This window comes from Trichechus manatus, unplaced genomic scaffold, assembly GCF_000243295.1.
Source record: "Trichechus manatus latirostris isolate Lorelei unplaced genomic scaffold, TriManLat1.0 scaffold00062, whole genome shotgun sequence".
Lineage (NCBI taxonomy): Eukaryota > Metazoa > Chordata > Mammalia > Sirenia > Trichechidae > Trichechus > Trichechus manatus.
Window position 1 is genome coordinate 7,895,725 of NW_004443998.1, and position 16,316 is coordinate 7,912,040.

Here is a 16,316-nt window from a genome sequence, read left to right on the forward strand (position 1 = left end):
TTCCTCTTTCCCTCACTTTAACTTTATTAATAATAATTATTTTAATTTTCCCCTCCTTTTCTCTTATATTCAATTTCATTCAGTTTCTCTGTTTAGGTTGTGATATCTCTATCCACATCTTTCTAAAAACGTCCTTCTTTTAATCATATCGTTCGCATACTCAATTTAGAAGCTGAACACGCTATGAAAGATTCTTGGATTAATTTTAATTTGTTTAGAGGAAAAGCTTGCATGTCTCCAGGCACCATTAGATCATTCACATACTCATTTGATCAAACATTGAATAATTAAATTTTTGAGTGTGTCTTATGTATGTCAGGCATTATATTAATTGCTATATACACAATGGTAAATATGGCGAACAGATTGGTACACTCATGGAGTTTCTGGTTTCCTGAGGGAAATTGCTTTAAATAACCGCAGAGATACATATATTAATTAAAATGGAGACTCTTTCTAATGAAACAGTCTAGGAGGAGGACTTAATTCAGATTGGTAGCTCAGGGAACATTGTTTTGAAGAAGTGTTTCTCATCTGAGAGCTGAGGATGAACAGGAGTTAGCCAAACCAAGAGAGGGAGATGAGCATTCTAGACAAAAACAGAGGCATAAAGAAAGAAGAGCTTGGTGTGTCTGAGGACCTAAGAGACCAGAGACTATGGTGTAATGAGCAGAGAGAGAGAGAGACAGAGAAGGAGTTTCCTGGAAATGAGGCTGGAGGGAAGCAAGGGTCTGATTATAGAGAACTTTGTAGGCCGAGTTAAGGATTTTAGATGGTATCCTAAATTCAACAAGATGCCTTTGACTGGTTAAGGATTTGAGTAAAATAATAAAATTAACATTTTAGAAAAATCAGTTTGACTTCAGTTTGAAAAATGGATTAGATAGCACAGGAGTGGAAGCAGGGAGTCCCGTTAGGGATTTGTCACAATAGGCTAGACGAGAGTTCATTGTTGTCATGACTGTAGGGTCCTGTAATCCCTGTGCCTAATACATAGTAGGCGCTCGGTAAAATACACTGAATTAATGGATTAACAAAGGAATAAGTTTTGCTGGCCTGAAATTCTATTGGGCTATTTTCGTGAGTTCATTATGAATACCAAAGTCTTATAACTATGTGTCTTAGGCTGGGTTCTCTAGAGAAGTAAAACCAGTAAAGCATATAAATACATATATATAAAGAGATTTATATCAAGGAAATGGCTCATGTGATTGTAGCGTCTGGAACGTCCCAAGTCCGTGGATCAGGATAGAGGCTTCTCAATTTCCCTTGTAGGCCATGTACACCAAGAAATGAAGAAGTGTAGTGTTGGATCATTTGTTCCTTTCAGGTGTCATTGGTTGCACTTCTATTATGTTTATATATGAGGACAAATGGAATATGGTTAATTACAATGTTTTCAGCAATAATAAACAGTTGTTGAAACCAGTTCCTCTATTATTTGTTATTGTAACCTAAATTATTAGATTTTCTGACAAACAGATGGTAAGCTATTACTAAAACAAAAGTGAGTAATATAAGGATATACCGGAGCCCTGGTGGTGAAGTGGCTAAAGAGCTTGGCTGCAGTTCAAATTCACCAGCCACAACTTGGAAGCCCTTTGGGGGCAGTTCTGCTCTGTCTTATAGGGTCGCTATGAATTGGAATCAACTCGACGGCTATGATTTTTTTTATAAGGATATATTAGAGTCATCTGGAAAGCAACTGTAAGCAGCATTCATCCTGAAGTAGCCTTGTTCTAGAGAAAAATGAAATATTTAACTTCAATCATTTTGCTTTTTATCATTTAAAATAAAAATTATTGAACTTTATATTTTGGTGGAAATTGGTACATAATTTTGAGTTAGCAAGTTTTAATTCCATTTTGTCTTGTTTGAGCCCCATGGTATAGGAGAAATACATATATTTGCTCACATCTATGCAGGAAGTATTATGAGCATGGAGTACAGACAGGAAGTATGTACACTTGAAAATTAGAGCATGGTGGCCATGGAGTCCTAGGATTGGGATTAATTAATGAAAATTTTGTTAATGAAAATTTTGTTAATGAAAAGGACATGCATATTAGTTTAATTAATTAGCTAATTATTAATGGCTTAACAAATAAGAACTAAATAGATCCAAAAGTGATGCTTTGGATATTAGTTATGAGCTCATTCTTATCATGTTGCTGATGGAATCAGAACAAGAATATCAGGTCTACTGCTAATAGATGTGTGAATCTGTGAAGATTACAAGTATCTCGGTTGTGAGTGTCTAGATCTGTAGAGTGATATTGATAGCCTTGCTGTAAGATGTGATATTCTAGGTTCTTTTTATTAATATACAGAATGGTATGGACCTCACAGTCAACATCAAAAACAAGTATTAGACTAAAGGAGAACACAATAGCTGCAGTCAGACTTACAATCCTATAAAGAGATACAGAGAAAAAGAAAACAAAAAGTTGTGTTAAACACAAAAATCATGACTGCAGGATTATAGCCAACATTTTCTGGTTTCCCAAGATGGGCCAATCAGAGAGCCTATGAGAGTAGAAGAGTTGAATCAACAACTCAGGCTTCTGCCATAACCCAACTGATAGACTCCAACACCAAAATACTCTTGCCATCCTCCTCTTCATTGTACCTGGCTCACGGGAGATAGTCAGCTGATACACTGATTGAATACATAACAAAACACACCATCTTCCCTACAGCTTACTGGTATTTGACTCTTCTTTGAAGGTGAAAAATACATAATTTAAAAATTGTTACGACATATGATAAAATATACTCAGATTTGTCATAGATTTAGTACAAATATAAAGGACATATGATCGCTGCTGCTGAGAACTGATATGGGAAGTGCATGAGATTTCAGAATGATAGAATAGGTGGTGCCATGGACAGGGGAGAGGAACGGGCGCATAAAAGGGAGGTATTAGCGTACATAACAAACAAAAACCAAACCCATTGCCATGGAATCAATTCCAACTCATAGCAACACTATAGGACAGAGTAGAACTTCCCCATAGGGTTTCCAAGGCTGTAATCTTTAGGGAAGCAGACGGCCACATCTTTCTCCCTTCTAGAGCAGCTTGTGGGTTCAAACTGCCAATCTTTTGGTTAGCAGCTGAGGACTTGAACCACTGTGTCCCCAGGGCTTCTATTAGTGTTCATAGTAATGTGATTATATTTCCGACCTTTTCTTCCAGTTTAGCTTTGAAAACAAGTTTTAAAAAATGAAAAAGCACAATATAAACGTAAGGTAAATGTAAATAGATACATATACATAGAGGTCATCAAAACTATTCATTGGGTCACTGACCAATCAAATCAGATGCTGTCCACTATGCCATTGTGGTGTGTATTTGCCAAATAACAATCATGCATTTGGGATGCTCCAGTTAACGACTAGATGGTCCTTGATAGAATCCTGATCAATGGGAAGACTACTCATATAAAATGCATTTCCATCTTCTACTGGTCATGTATGAAAAGGTCATCTTGTTCTCTCGAGACCGTTTCCCTGCCAGATGAATAAGAAATAGATGTCATGAATAACCAAGAATGAAAGCACTTAGGAGTATATCTGTATATTATTAGTCACTCATTCATTATGTATGAACTAAAAATGCATTTTGAAATAATACACATGAAAATAATGGGGCCCCGAAATGGGGAATTTGAGTAAGAATATGAAGTGTCATTTATCATAGCTTGATGGTAAAATCAATCAATTCCTAATGGAATTATATTTTTTGGAAGCCAATAGTGACAGGCTGAAAGGTTTTTTGTTTTTTTTTTTTAAATTTTCAAGTAAAATTTAAAAATTTGCAAAGTCTAACCAACTGATCTGCCTTTGAGGTAGGGAGGGGGTGAGGTGAGGATGTTAGTCTTTCTGTTTGTTCCCTGAAGTACTGTTTCCTAGACAGCATTGTGTGCATCAAGGCCTACAGTAGGTTGGAGTCCCATTAGACTTTGCTCAGAATCACAGAGACTGCTCATCCAGACAGCTGTTCACCAAATCCTGGGAGGTTGCAAGGCAAGTGCTCTTACAGCAGGCCTAAATCCTCCCTGAACTCTTGGTCAGATCCCACAGAGCACTGGATGCTAATGGTTAATGAGAACGATAGGAAAGAAAGCAACGAAATGAGAAAAACAAGACGTCACACATTGGGCTCCATTCCCTTCATTCTCTGACCATTTACTGTAGCTTTGTTCTCAGGAATTAATTTACTTAATCGGGAGTGACTTGCTTGCCAACTTCATGCTCCATTCTCCAAAGACTTGTCTTTAAGCTTGTTCTTAAATACGTAATGCCTGAGGTTGGAAGGCCAAGTAAAGAACATGCTGTCTTGGCTTGGTCTTTGACTTCCTGCTTTATATAGGCAATTTGATACCCATAGTTAAGCCTTCAAAAACTCTTACTTTCGCACATGTTAAGCTTTGCCTTTAACTCAAATGTAAGATGAAAAGCTCAGTCAATGAAATTAATACCTTTGACAGTCCTGTATATGTGAGGGTTTGCGCCTGTGAGAATGCTTGTCTTAGGCTAGTTTCTCTGGACCTTCTAAATCGTGACTGCAGTAGTAAACTAACAAAAATAATTTAGTAGTTAGACTACAGAATTTGTACTCTGTGTACCACATTCCTACAGAATTAAAGAAAAACACAGGATGTTCATTTAGCTAACCAATTTGGGTGACATCTGAGACTATGTCCCCCTCTGCTTTCTGTGGTTTAATTTGCAACGCTAGATTCTAACCAAAGTCAATCTTTTTTTCCTCCTATCAGCATTTTCCTGTAGCTCTAGCATTTATAATCTGACTTGCAATATCGTTATTTATGTCATTCTCAGCCCGAGAGTAAACTGCTTCAACCCATTTCCACAATGCTATAGATCACACACAGAGAACTCAGTTCCAAGCTTTCAGTTGAATAACTTTGTAGAAGGCAGCCCATTGAAAACATATTAACTTACAATTGAAAATTTTTACGTAACAGAAAGGAGTCCATTTAAAATCATGGTCAATAATAAATATATTCACAGGAATAATCATAGATTCGCATATTCATTCTCTGCCCCAAAACCTGCTTGAGGTTCTAAAAAAAAAAAAGGGAAAAAAATATAAAAGGCATGCTTTTGTCTCTTTCTTGCAGATGCTAATAAAGAAAACAAGTAACAAAGTGTAGGAGAAAACTGAGAGGTGAGGTATGTAAGATTACTTCCTCGTGGGAATATGAACTGGCAAGACAGGCTTCTCAGCCGGGATGATACGTGAATTGTTCTGAGGTGAGTCCAGACTGATGAGAAACATTTTGCCAAATAAACAGGGAATAAGGCCATTTCAGGAGCCCTGGTGGTGCAGTGGTTAAGAGCATGGCTGCTAGCCAAAAGGTCGGCAGTTCAAATCCACCAGCCGCTCCTTGGAATATTCCTGAATATTTGGTCTGAGAATATTCTTCTCAGAACAGATATGACAGTTGTGCTTGCAGGAAGAGAAAGTAACAATCCCTTGAATTGTACCAGTATCATTAGCTTTTTTTAAATTGGTTTCATTTATTTTTTAAGCAGCAGTGAGAACAATATACATATTTTTCTCTACGTAAGAGTAAATATTTCCAGATAGTACTACTAACATTTCCGCAAATGGAAGGTTTGAGTTTTCATAAGGGCACACCCCTAAGTATCTACATTTTCCGACAAAATGATGCCAACAATGAAATTCTTAGGAAGGGAGGTTCCTGTTTATGAGTTGCCCGTATTCTCTTCACAGACACTGAAAAATAGCCTCCCACTTTCTAAAAAACTTTACTACCTGATCAGGATTTCTGACCTTAGACTCTTCAAATATTCCATTCCAACAGTGTTTCTAAATCTGCCAAAAGTCTGGGGTAGTTAATCTGCCTTGACACATTTTTACTTATTTTTTTTTTTCAAGATTATTTTGTGCACAATATACATCTTTTTCTTTATTCTATCACTATGTGGTAGAGAGAAAGAAAGTCCTTATATCTTACCATTCCACAGATGATGGAAATTGAGGCATACCACAGATAAAATACGGGAGTAATAATACCAGTTACAGTTAATTTGGTCTACTTATCAGGCTAATATATCTTAGAGAGAGGAATTAGAACCAGCAATATAGTCTACGTGAAAAATTGTGTATGGTCCTAAAATGATGGATACATAAAAACAGTATATTTTCTTCTTTTGGCATGAGCTAGATTTTGACTCATATCAACACACTAGCCTGGATCATACTGCTTCTGAGTCTGTTTGCCTGGTTTTATTCATTAGGATTTCAAAGCAGAATTGACAAAAAATACCTTCAGCTTAAATCTTGGTTATTCCTACCACAGATCTTTGCCTTTGCCGTAACTTTTCTCAATTTGTTTGCTTTCTTTCCAGTCTCTTCAGTTATTCCAGCCACAAAATCTAGGTGTAAAATCCTACATTCACTTTCTTTCCTCAAGCCCACTCGTGCAATATATCATAGCACTGAAATCTCTAAGTCCAAAATATATGCTAAATATATGTACTCTGCCGTAGCTCTACTGCTACCACCCCACCCAAGCCACCCTTGCTTTGCTTACCATCTTGCAGTAGTTCTTTGGTTGTGATGGGTCCACTGAAATCTACAGCCCATTCTCCACACTGCGGTGATATTCTAAAATGCAAACCAGAGCACATTACCAATTCTCTGCATAAAACCTAGAGTTCTTAAAATAAAATCCAAACTCTATATAAGAGAGATCTCCAACATTTATTTTACCATTCTCCTTTTTTCTCACTACCGCCTTTCTTTCAGCTCTTCTAACCCTCCAACCTTGCAAAGATTATTGCTCAGTTTGATAATGTGCGTAAAAGGGTTTAGGTCAAATTAAAGAAAACACCTTTTGGTGTATGTTATACAAGCTGAAAATTCGAATTTTAAAGATGTATTTATGCACACTGATTCAGATTGATTGATCATGTGTTACTGCAGGGAAGTTAGGGCTTTAGGGACAATATATTGTTCCAGTTATTACATCAGTATGATAAACAATCCTAAACTTAGTGGCATAACACAACAACCATTTATTATGCTCATCATTTCTTTGGGTCAGGAATTTTAAAAGGGTTCAGTGGAGATGAATTGTCTTTGCTCTATGATATGCAGGTTCTCAGCTAGAAAGTCTTGAAGGTTGGGATTACTTGAGATCTGGAGATTGGAATAATCTGAAGGCTCATTTACTCACATGCTTGGTGTGTTGATGCCAGCTGTCAGCTGGAACCTCAGCTGGGCCTCTATGTGGCTGCTTGGGCTTCCTTACAGTATGGTGGCTATATGCCAAGAGTGAGTGAGCATCCTAAGAGAAACAGGCAGAATGTGTATGGCCGTTTTTAAATCTATCCCCAGAAGTCACATAGCATTGCTTCCACTCTAGTCACAAGTCTGCCCAGATTCAAGGGAAATAGGCACAGACCTCACCTATTAATGGGAAGGTTGTCAAAGTCACATGGTAAGAAGAGCACATGGTATGGAAGATATTGTTGCTATCATCTTTTGAAAATACAATTTTCCACACGTATTTGACCTTGAAACATGCTGCCAAAAAAGCAATAGAGCAACTGGCTGTAAATAACCACAAGTGTCAATGTCAAAGATTGAAAATTGGGATAATGGATCACCATCACTATTTATGCTATTGGATTTTTCACATTAGCTAGTTTAAAAGTCATGCTACTATTCAAAAAAATAAAATTCTTTATTTCAGTGGAGTAGGGTGATTTAATGTACCAAGAATTAATTTCAATAATGTCATTTAAAGTATAATTTATCATATTATTTACCAGACAATGCTTGTGACAGCTTAAGGTAAAAAAAACAAAAGACTGCAAACCCCCAAATAAAATATCAAAAAAAGAGGTAGGAAATCAATAGAAGAATATTTCAGAACTTGCTAAACTTGGCAAAGCTTCACTTCTCTAGACTATATTGTACTTTGATTTTTAATCACTCTGGGACAGAATTTTCAGGATGCCAATCCACAAAGACCAGCCAAAGCATTTTTCATACACGCCACATTCTTTATCAAAGACAATGTCCCAACTGTTCAGATATATTTTCCCCATTGCTTTCAAACTGTCCTGAACTGGCCTTGCTTGATGATTAGAAGCTTATAATAGAGAATAATTTACAGATGAAGAATTACATCCTCAAAGAGTTATGTATATATGGAACTTTAGATAATTAACTGATCAAGCATTAATTAAGAAATGAAATATTACTATGATACATAACAATTTTGAGAAGAGAAAAAATAGAAGATTAAATTTATTGGCAAGCATGTTCAAAATGAACTTCAGCAAGGACACATGGTAAAGATGCCGACACTATCAGATGACATAATTGAAGAGTGACTTTAGTACAACGTGAATTGTACAAAGCATGAAACTTCATTATCCGAGAAAATTGCTTGAGTGAGACATTCAGGTTTGTAACACTTAAAATGTTTATTTTGAACATATTCACTTTAAATGTAAGCTGGATGCTCACAATTCAATCTTGAAAATCTTGATAATTGGGGTCTTGCAATTCAAAAATTAAAATCTCAACTTGAAATGTGTAATGCAGAATTTATACCTCTGTAGTATTTTCCTCCGTAAATGATTCTCTTTATTTTATTAGCTACTTCGCAAAAGCCTATTCATCCCTCAAGGTCCAGCTCAAACATTTCCCCTTTTTTGTTTCCATAACACTAAGCTCTTTTACGACACTCCTCATATTTCACTCTATTTACTTGTGTAACCCGAGTTTCCTCATGCCTCACTAGCCATGGGTACAAATGGGGTCACATGAATGGTAATAACCAAAATTGCTTTAGGTTTTGCTCCATCCTGCTCAAGTAGTAACTCAGCACCCTCGGAATTGGTTGTCAAGTATTCCTAACAGCACACACGGTTCTTCCACGCGTACTTACAAGCTGATTCCACAGATGACATCCGCTGTCTCCCACCAGGCAGACACTATATACTGCTGTGTCCACTGGAGGTGTACCATCTCCTGTTGGGCACCATGGTCTCTTCTACTGCTCTGATGCAGCTACTCTAGAAAATAACTAGTACTAGACTGCGTATTTATGGTACCATGGGAGTGATGTACTCTGCAGACATGGGGAGAATTCTCATCTCCTCCATCCTGTTTTATGCCTTGTCACTTGGGACATGGACAGATCTGCATCTGTTCCCATGTCTCAATCGTTTTTCATGAAAATATGCTGGTGGCCTTTTTTCTCCATGGGGTTCAGATTCCATTCCATGGGGGTAGGTTCTCTTCCTTCCTCATCTCCTCACTCAAGGCAGGTAATGCTCTCCAGTCTCTTTTGTTCCGCTAAAACAACAAGACAAACATGTACCCTCATGCAGTTGCTCTTTCAAGCCACCTTCCACCCACTTCAGCTCTCCAACCAGCTCGTAGACATGGTGCGACATGATTAAATCTCATCGCTGTTGAAGGTACAGTGCGTGCAACACTGCTTCATACGTTTTCAGCCTCGGAAGATTGCAAGCCCTTGAGGACATGAACCAAAACTTATCCTTCTCTGCATTGAATCAGAAGCAGAAAATCAATTTAAACCAACTCTTACACCGATTCTTTAATTCTAAAGATAAGAAACTGATGTCTGTCAAGAACTATGAAGATTCTACCTTGCTTTCAAGCTGGTATGTTAGCCTCCCACAGTATTACTGAAACTGGCAGAAGTCACGAGACTCCTGGGTTGGAAACCTAGTATTCCATTTCCCACAACACAACAAGTGTGAGGTTCACGCCGAACATCGATTCTCCTTGTCCCACAGGGGCAATATGTTATGTCATAGGAGAGAAACACCAATACCTGAAAACTCAAATATTTTGTAATGAGTTGCAAGCACCTGCAGGACTTTTGCCTGGAGGAAAACATTATCTTTGCTGTACTGGAGAGTAAACAAATTTGCCCTCTGCTTTGGGGGAAGACACTATCTCTAACTTCAAAGGTGTTTTCTCTGCAAACTTCCTAGAAAAGATAATCTTTACAAGACTCAACAAAAGCCATCTGTGTCTCTGCTCACAAGAGGTCCGGAGAATCACCTCGCAGAAGGATCAAGAACGGAAGTCACTTCCTCATGTTAGTAAAGATCAGGATCAGAACTCGGGACACTTGGCACATGATCCAGTAATTTCTCCAAGTGAAACAGTAAGAGAAAAGGTATAGCATAGTATTAGTTCAGTTTCATCGATTAACACTGCTAAAGACAAGTAAGTACTCTCCAGAATATATTTTAAAAGTTCTATCACTAGGTCCCTGGGTGGCGCAAACAGCTTGCACTTGAGGACTAACCTAAAGGTTGGCAGTTTGAACCCACCCAGAGGTACTGTGGAAGAAAGGCCTAGTGATCTGCTTCCATGAAGATTACAGCCAAGAAAATCCTATTGGGTAGTTCTACTCCATAACATGTGGGATTGCCATGAGTTGGAATCGACTTAATGGCAACGGGTTTGCTTCTTCTTCTTCTTTTTTTAATTGCTGTGGAAATCCACATCTCATAATAAATACTGTGATATTAATTTTAAATTCCAACTCCTTTTTAAAACTGGTTGATGCTGTGTTGCTGTTGCTGTGTGGTGTTGAGTTGATTCTGACTCATAGCAATCCTATAGGACAGAGTAGAACTGCCCTATAGACTTTTGTAGCTTGTAATCTTTATGGAACAGATTGCCAGATCTTTTCTCTCATGAGCTGCAGGTAGGTTCGAACCACTGACCTTTCAGTTAACAGCTGAGTGCTTAACCACTGTGCCACCAGGGCTCCTTTAAAGGGTTGATATACTGACAAAATTTAAAACAAAAAACCAGGGAGTTAACAGCAAAGACAAATATTGCCTCACCCCTACTTGTGTAGGCTAGGACTTAAAAAAGACCTAGCTTTAAATCATCAAATCAGTGTTTACTAGAATTTATAGACCTTATTCAGAGATTTTCACATGTAGACTGTGATATTTCTAAATCCTGGGACCTGAGAGCCTCAGATCTATTTTTCTGCAACTATATTCTAGAAAGAAACTGTTAGAACCCAACACAAGCTCGTTAATTGAGGAGGTCATATTTTATAAAGTGTCTGGAAAAAAAAGCATGCACCAAAGTTAAACAGCAGATATGACTGTGAACAACACACTCTTCTTGGGAGAGTTATTGAGCTTGTTCAGAAGCCCTGGTGGCGCGGTGGTTAATCACTCAGCCGCTAACCGCAAGGTCGGTGGTTCAAACCACCAGTCCCCCTGTGGGAGAAAGATGTGGCAGTCTGCTTCTGTGAAGATTTACAGTCTTGGAAACCCTATGGGGCAGTTCTACTCTGTCCGACGGGGCTGCTATGAGTCGGAATTGACTCAGTGGCAATGGATTTGGCTTTTATTCAGTTTGCTATTGGGTGTGGTCTCAATATTTTATTGTATGAGAATTAAAAAAAAAAAAGAAAATTGACCCGGTCACCAAGATTTCCTTGTTGTTAACTCATATGTCCCAATGCAAGGAAATTTTTTTTAAAATTTACTTTAGATGAAGGTTTACAGAACAAACTAGCTTCTCATTAAACAGTTAGTACACATATTGTTTTATGACATTGGTTAACAACCCCATGACCTGTCAACGCTCCCCCGTCTCGACCTTGGGTTCCCCATTACCATCTTGCAAGGAACCATTTCATGATGACTCAGTATCCTCTTTTCCTTAGATTGTATTCTCCCAGATACTTTCCATTGTCAGTCTCTGTATGGAATCCAAACAATGAATAACTAAGTAAGTACAGTCAGTGGATGCCTGCAGGTATATTGGAAAAATGACGGACTGAGAATAAAGAGTTGTGGAATCAATTCCCTGTTCTCCCTTTTGTCCAGTAAATGATCCTGGACAGATTAAAGGACAAAAACAAGACAGTCAGCCACTTTTCCTGTATAAACTACTAATTTTAACCAAAAAGTTGATGAGGGTTAAAGGTTAAGAGTTAATGATCATAGTAAATGACACCACGAGATGTAATTAAAAAATATGGACTGTAGGATGCTCTGTAGAATGGAAAACTTGCTTGGTTTTCAACAAATAATTTGCAAAGAGAAAGAGAGAGAGAGGAGAGGAGAGAAGAGAGAGAAGAAAGAAATTAAGAGACATATTAGCTAATTGCAATGTATGGTCCTTACTTGGGTCTCAAAAAGACAAACTAAACATTTTAATGAATCCATTGGGAAGTTTGACCGAATTAACAAATTATTGTTGTTTTTAAGATATAATTATGGTATTGTGGTTATGTGTAAAAGAGTATTTGTTTTTAGATAGACAAACTGAAATGTTTGCAGGTAAATGATGTGATATCTGGGATTTGCTTCCAAAGAATACAATTCACCATTAACTGCGCATCTAATTACAAATGTCTCAGGCTGCCTTCTGCTTTTTCAATCCACTGACTTGGACACAATAAAGAAGGGAACCCAAGTCCTTTTGTACCAGTGGAAAACTACCCCTGATTTCCCTCCTGGATTTATTGTGCCTTCTCTTCCATTTAGTGATATGTAGCTTGGAAACCTTTTCAACAAACGTGGAACAAAACTCAGCATTAACAAAAACATACCAAACTCTAAACCAGTGGTCTATAAATGAAGTTTTTCAGTATTGTACAGAAAATTATCAGCAAAGAATGGATATTAAACTAAACCAAACGGGGTGATTTTGTTGTTGAGATATTGTGAGATTTATTGTGTGGTGGATAGTTTCCTGCCTAGATTTTTTGAAATAAATTTATGTGATTTGAGGATATAATTCAGATATAATTATCTTTTCTGATCATTATCACATATTTATACCAACATAAGCAACATGTATGCCCAAAATGAAAAAAACCAAGAAGCCAACCCTATTGCCATCAAGTTGATTCCGCCTCACAGCGACCCTATAGGATAGAGTAGAACTGCCCCCATGGGGTTTCCGAGGAGCGGCTGGTGGATTTTGAACTGCCAGCCTTTTGGTTAGCAGCTGAGCTCTTAACCACTGTGCCACCAGGGCTCCAGCATAGAGTAACCAAAATGCAGCAGCCAAAAGTCTGCCACAGAGAAGTTACAGATCTTCATCTCTGAGCAATCCTGCCAAGAGTAACTCATGAGCGTTAGCAGAGCAAAAGCACATTTTTATTTTGGTCCCTGGGTGGCACAAATGGTTTATACTCAGCTACTAACCAAAAGGTTAGTCGTTCAAATCCTCCCAATGGTGCTGCAAAAGAAAGGCCTGGTGATCTAGTTCCATAATATTACAGCCATTGGAAGAAGCACGGTTTTACTTTGACACATCAGGAGTTCCATGAGTAGGGATCAACGTAATGGCAATGGGATTAGTTAGTTTCTCATTTGCTTTTAAGTTGCTGTTACTATTGAGTCATGGCCTTACTTGACCTAATTGTTGATCCTTAAGGAGCATGATGAGTTAGAGAATCAAAAGGTTATTAGCACTAAAAGGAAAAAAGAAAAAAAAAAAAAAAGAGTCTGAACATCAAAGAAGAATTAAAAATCTGTTGAATTTTCAAACCAAAAAAAGGTAGAGGTGATCATTCTTCTACAGCAAAATGAAAATTACTCTCTTTTACAGAAAACACAAAGGTAGTCATCTGGAAGTCCATGTTAGGCTTAAATTGAGGGTAGTGATTTATTTTTTATTTTTTACTTTGATTTAGAAGAAAATTAGTCTAGGGGATAGTATGATCTCCTCCGTAAGAGAAGACGGAAAGTTTGTGGACTGTGTTTGTGTTTCTTTGTATCCTATGTATCGGGTGTTTTAGTCAGGCCAATGCTGAAATATTAACAACAGGATAATGCTTGCTACTACTGGCGTCTCCTTACCCTGGAGAAATCAGGAGTGATTGTTCACCTCAAACGGAGGATTTCCTCTCATAAATGGGCCAGGAGAAAACAATCATTCATTTTGATTGCTTTCTTTGGTGATGTGAACATGGAAAACTTTTCACCCAGGGTGAACAATAAAGAGAGAAAATATAAATCCATATTTTGCAACTATTTTAAGTGTCCCCCTGTGTTATATTTCAGTTGCTTTGGGGACTGATCACAACAGCAGCAAATAAGGGCCCAGTGCTGAGTGTACCCAATAATCAGTTGCTGAAAATCATATGCACATACACCGGGGGACTTATAATTTACTGTCCAAACTGGGAAACTTGGGAGAATGAAAAGTGGCTCTATTCATAATTATGCTGGGACTGACCCAGGCAAACCCGGCATATGACTATTTTTATACAGCAAACCCACTGCCGTTGAGTCAATCCCAACTCATAGTGATGCTACAGGATAGAGTAGAACTGCCCCATAGAGTTTCCAAGGAGCGGCTGGTGGATTCGAACTGCCAACCTTCTGGCTAGCAGCAGAGCTCTTAACCACTGTGCCACCAGGGCTCCTTATATACAGCAGTTATCCTAAACGCATCTATCAAATGTTGAGAGAAATACATTGTACCTAATTTTACTCATCTAAGCTTATTCCTTGAAAAAGAAAATTAAAATTAAATGCACTCCAAGTCAGTATCTTATCCTATTTGATTTGACTAAAAAGTATTTTCTTTACACTAAAAGTTACACTCAAGGAACAACAAAATCAGATTTTTTTTTTTTTTGCTATGTCTTACCTAATAAAATCTCATTAACAGAAGTGATCATCACAGGTAGTAAGAGATTGATCAGATAGGCTAAAAAATGAAGCTACTAGACAAAAATAATATTACTACTTAAATTGATTTCTCCCTTTTTAAATTGTTTTTGCATCTATTGCTTGTGCTACACAGTTTAACACTTGCTTTATTGGTTGCCCTCAAGTCGATTCCGACTCAAGGTGACCCCATGTGTGCAGAGCAGAACTGCTCCATAGGGTTTGCAAGGCTGCGACCTTTCAGAAGCAGATTGCCAGACCTTACTTCTGAGATGCCTCTGGGTGCCTTAGCACCGCCAACCGTTCAGCTAGTACTTGAGCACTTAACCATTTGTGCCACCAGGAGGTATCAAATCCAATGTACTGATTTTTTAGATAGGCAGAATTATAGAACGTAGTCTGGATTGGGAGCCAGGTCCCCGAACCTGAATTAGTTCTTCCGCCCTCGGGCGGCTACTTCTCTCACAGCGCTCCACCCTCGGATGCCAGGGTCTACAGCTCCTAGCGCTTTAACTCTGCCCTCCGCACAGTGGGGCTGGCCGTCTTTAGTCTGTGCCACACTGATATGCACAGCTCAGGTCCTGGTTCAAAAAAAAAATGAGGAAAGTTAGTGAAAGTATGTATTTTACTGAAGATTCCATAGGGGAGACAAATGAGCAGTTTCACACTGAACATCCCCAGCAAACAAACCAGGGCTCCTCAGTTAGACGTATCTTGTGGTAGATGTTTCTGGAGCTCACCAGTATCCAGATCCCCTCTCAATCTGAACATATGGAAACCCTCACTTCTCAATTCCCTTGGGCGGGGTGGGATCCTGTGACTCAGTCGGGATGCTGTGGCCAGAAGTGGCATGCGTTACTCGGAGGCTGAAGCATTTTATTGCAGATACGGCCCTTCACTCTCTCTCTTTTCCAGCTACAAGGATCACGAGAAGACCTTAGGTTTGAGGCGAGACACAAAAGACAGAAGGGGCCTGGATTACTGAGTTGCCGTATAAACGGCTATTGCCCTGGACAGAGGCACAGACGGGTAGGGCAACTGGTGGTAAGGAAACCCTTTGTTGCTGTGCTAAAACAGTGAAGGCTCGGAGAGGTGAGCGTTGGTGCTACCTCGGCCTCATTTAGCGTCTCCCTCTTGGGACCAGTCTTCTTTCTAGATCTTCCTCTCTGCCTCTGTGCCACCTAGGATCCTGTTTTCTCTTCTTCCTTCACATCGGCTCAAGATTCTTCCTTCCAGAAGTATCCCCTAGTAATTCACATATCTCTCTCCTTTATCGGGGAGAGCAACTTGTCTCTAATGCAGCTATCTCCAAATTTGCACACACAAAGCAAACACTATCTCACTAAAACAAAAGGGACCTTCAGTTCACTGGACACAGCCTCCTTTAGATTGGAATGTCTGTGTGTGTGTGTTTGTGTGTGTGTGTGTGTGTACACATACTTGTGTGTGCAAACAACATAGCATCCTGTAATTATCCTGTCTATTAATTATTTTGTGAATATCTTTTCCTGAATCAGATTGCAAATCTCTGGAGAATGAGGGGTCCTTAAATGAAAGTCCGTAGAGCTTCCAGTTCTATGAACCCCTTGAAATTATAGCCATTTTTTTG

At 38.6% G+C, this 16,316-nt stretch overlaps 1 long non-coding RNA gene across 1 annotated transcript; it reads right to left on the reverse strand.

Moving 5' to 3' along the window:
* Nucleotides 1-3,195: 3,195 nt before the first annotated feature.
* On the reverse strand, nt 3,196-7,491 carry LOC111821073 (uncharacterized). Its single transcript, XR_002824550.1, has 3 exons — nt 7,231-7,491; nt 6,586-6,659; nt 3,196-3,511 (listed from the first exon to the last, which is right to left on the reverse strand). It is a non-coding gene; the product is annotated as an uncharacterized LOC111821073 (long non-coding RNA).
* Between the last annotated feature and the right edge of the window lie 8,825 nt (nt 7,492-16,316).